This window comes from Otolemur garnettii, unplaced genomic scaffold (genome assembly GCF_000181295.1).
Source record: "Otolemur garnettii isolate 467f Iridium unplaced genomic scaffold, OtoGar3 scaffold00153, whole genome shotgun sequence".
Lineage (NCBI taxonomy): Eukaryota > Metazoa > Chordata > Mammalia > Primates > Galagidae > Otolemur > Otolemur garnettii.
The window spans coordinates 1253115-1256420 of NW_003852548.1; positions in this window are offsets into that span (position 1 = coordinate 1253115).

Sequence of the window (3306 nt, forward strand, 5' to 3'; positions counted from 1 at the left end):
CTAGGGGGACAGCTTGAGGCTCTGTCTCAAAAAAAAAAAAAAAAAAGAACTAAGTCAGGGGAAAAGTGTGAATATCTACACAGACTCCAGGTATGCTTTTCTGATTGTCCAGGTACATAGGGCAGTGTACAAAGAAAAGGGACTATTAAATTCTGGGGGAAAGGACATAAAGTATCAGCAGGAGATACTTCAGTTGCTAGAGGCAGTATGGAAACCCCAGAAGGTGGCAGTGATGCACTGTCTTGGACATCAACGAGATGCTTCCACCATCACTAAAGGGAATGCTAGAGTAGGTACTGAGGCAAAAAGGGCTGCATCCAAGCTGTACCAGGTGTCGTGAGTGGGTCCTCTCATCCCCTGGTTTCGGAGCTCTCACCTATCTACTCCCAGGAAGAAAAGGAATAGTTGGCAGCAGAGAGCAGCCAGGAAATGGAGGGAGGATGGATAAAGATGCCAGATGGACGAGTAACAGTCCCCCAGCTTCTAGGAGCCACTCTGGTGACAGCTATGCATGAGAACACTCGTCTGGGACAGGAGTCTTTGGTGAAGTTGCTGGGCGGGTACCTCTACACCTCCCACCTGGCAGCCCTGGCCAAAACCGCGAGTCAACAGTGTGTTACCTGCAACCAGTTCAATGTGCGCCAAGGACTGACGGTATCCCCTGGAATCCAGACATATGGAGTATGTCCTTCGAGGACTTTAGGTAGATTTTCCTGAAATGCCCAGGTGTAAAGAGGACAAGTACTTGCTGGTGATGGTCTGCACACACTTGGAATAGGCAAAAGCCTTCCCCACCAGGATAAAGAGGACTCCTGAAGTAGTAAAAGTGTTGCCCAGAGAAATCGTCCCATGATTTAGGTTGCCACTCTAGTTTAAATTTGACAATGGGTTAGCCTTCATAACAGAACTAGTGCAAATAATAGCTAATGCTTTGGCTATCACCTGGAAACTACATGTAACTTATGAGCCTCAATGCTTGGACAGGGTAAAGGGCATGAACACAGCCGTAAGAATAGGAATCAGTTCTACCAGGAAGTAAAACTTATTTGGATACAGGTGTTGTTCAAAGAGGCCACTGTCAATCCTCTGCAATTTAGCAAGGACTCCTAAAAGAACTGGGAGAGACTGAATTGAATAGACAAAACCCTAGAAAGAGTAGCAAGGAAGATCTCCACTTGGGTAATTAACTATATTCTGTTTAGTCTTTTGTGTTTGTACATCCTTTGTCTTTGAAGGATCAAGGGGACCAAGTCTAGGTCAAGGAATAGAACCCGGTCCCCTTGAATCCAAGGTAGAATGAACTTTACACCATCATCCTGACCACATGCACAGCAGCAAAGGTGGAAGGAATTCTCTCCTGGAGTCATCACAGCTGGCTGAATACAGCTTCACTCCCCCTTGGGAAGTAAAGGTAACTTTTAAGATAGTCAACATGCCCTGCTCCAGCCACATTCTGGGAGCTTGCTGGTCAACACATGGCTGAAGCCTGAGGAAACTCCTCAAAGGACCTGTGTTAATTGCACTTTGGGAAAAGGAGGGGAGGGATGTCACACAGGGAAAGTAAAAACTCATATGTATATTAGTCTACCACCACAGTACTATTAAGGCCTGAGTAGAGAACCCAAGAGGAGTCACAGTCCCTAAAATCTAAGTGCTGAAAAGTGATTAAAATGGGCACCTGCAGAAGCCGGCTAATATTGAGACCCCAAATTAAAATATACTGGAGTCTTAAAAGGGGTGAATGAGGCCCAGCTCCTGTAGCTCAAGCAGCTGGGGTGCTAGCCACATACACCAGAGCTGGTGGGTTTGAATCCAGACCAGTCCTGCGAAATGACAATGACACCTACAACCAAAAAATAGCCAGGCATTGAGGCTGGTGCCTATAGTCCCAGCTGCTTGGTAGGCTGGGGCAGAAGAGTCACTTAAGCCCAGGAGTTGTTGGTTGCTGTGAGCTGTGATGCCATGGCGTTCTACCCAGGGCAACAGCTTGAGGCTCTGTCTCAAAAAAAAAAAAGGGGGGGGGGAGAATGAGAGAGGATACCCAAGAAGGGTGAGGTCTAGGAGAACAGGTCTTCTCAAGGAGACCACAAGGATACACCTGCAAGTCCTCTCCATGGTGACTCAGTTCTAGGGAATTTGTGAACTGAACTTCTTGGAACTTGGAAATTGCCAGTTCTGTGAAATCCTGTAGTTCTGTGGGGGCTGGAATAGCATCTCCCACTTAATTCCAACTGGCCAATGAGAAAGGTACCTATGGGTTGGAACTTTTTGACTAGAGATAAAAAGGGAAAAACCAAACTAGTCAGGGAGTGTGGGTGGCCATTTGGAATTCTTCTATGCCTTAAGCTCCCAGCCAGTGAATAAAGCCCTTCCTCTATAAACATGGTGTTGGGGTGCTCTTTCTCTCCATTTGGCCTTGTCTTCCTGCAACAAGTGCAGTGTGTGGGGTGGGGTGCAGTTGTGGGGTGTCACACTATACTGCTCAACCTGCTTTAAAACTCTTAGCCTCCAGTTACCCTCCCACCTTGGCCTCCTAAAAGTGATGGAATTACAGGTGTGAATCATTGCACCCAGCCCAGAAGGTGGTTTGATGGCCATCCGAATTTGAGAACCACTCCTCTACACCTGTAGTGAGAAAAGAACAAATTGCATATGACACCAGGGATGACTGACTATCATGGATGCAGTGTTGACCAAAAGCAGCCAGATACACAATATGGTTCTATTTATATAAAGTGAATAAACAGGCAAAACCAACTTATTCTGTGAAAAGTCAAATCAGTGGTTATCTCTGGGGAACTAACGACTAGAGGAGGGTTGACAGGGGATTTTTGAGGGGGCTGATCATGTCTGTTCCTTGACCTGGCACTGATGACACCAATGTTCTCACTTGTGAAAATGCTGTAAGCTGTATGCTTATGAAGTGTGCACTGGCCTATGTAGAGTTTAAAAACTTAGGCTTTCCTTTCAATAAGTGACTTACTTGGATATATATCCACATACCTTATGGACTATACTGTACTCCATGGCAGTGCAACCCCTCTGAGTCCTCTTTGTCATGTTGATTCTTTCAGTTCCAATGTTAATACATGTCATCTCTCTTCAAATATTGAGAATCCATTTCTCTCTTGGCATTTATGTTACTCATTCTGTTCCAAGGTGGAAGAGTTGAGAGCTTAGCTAAGAGTGCTGAGGAGGGCCTCAGTGAGTAGATGTCACTGAAGTCTGGACATACAGGAGGTGAGGGAGGGAGCCATGCTGATATATGGGAAAGTGTTCCAGGCAGAAGGAACAGCCAGTGCAAAG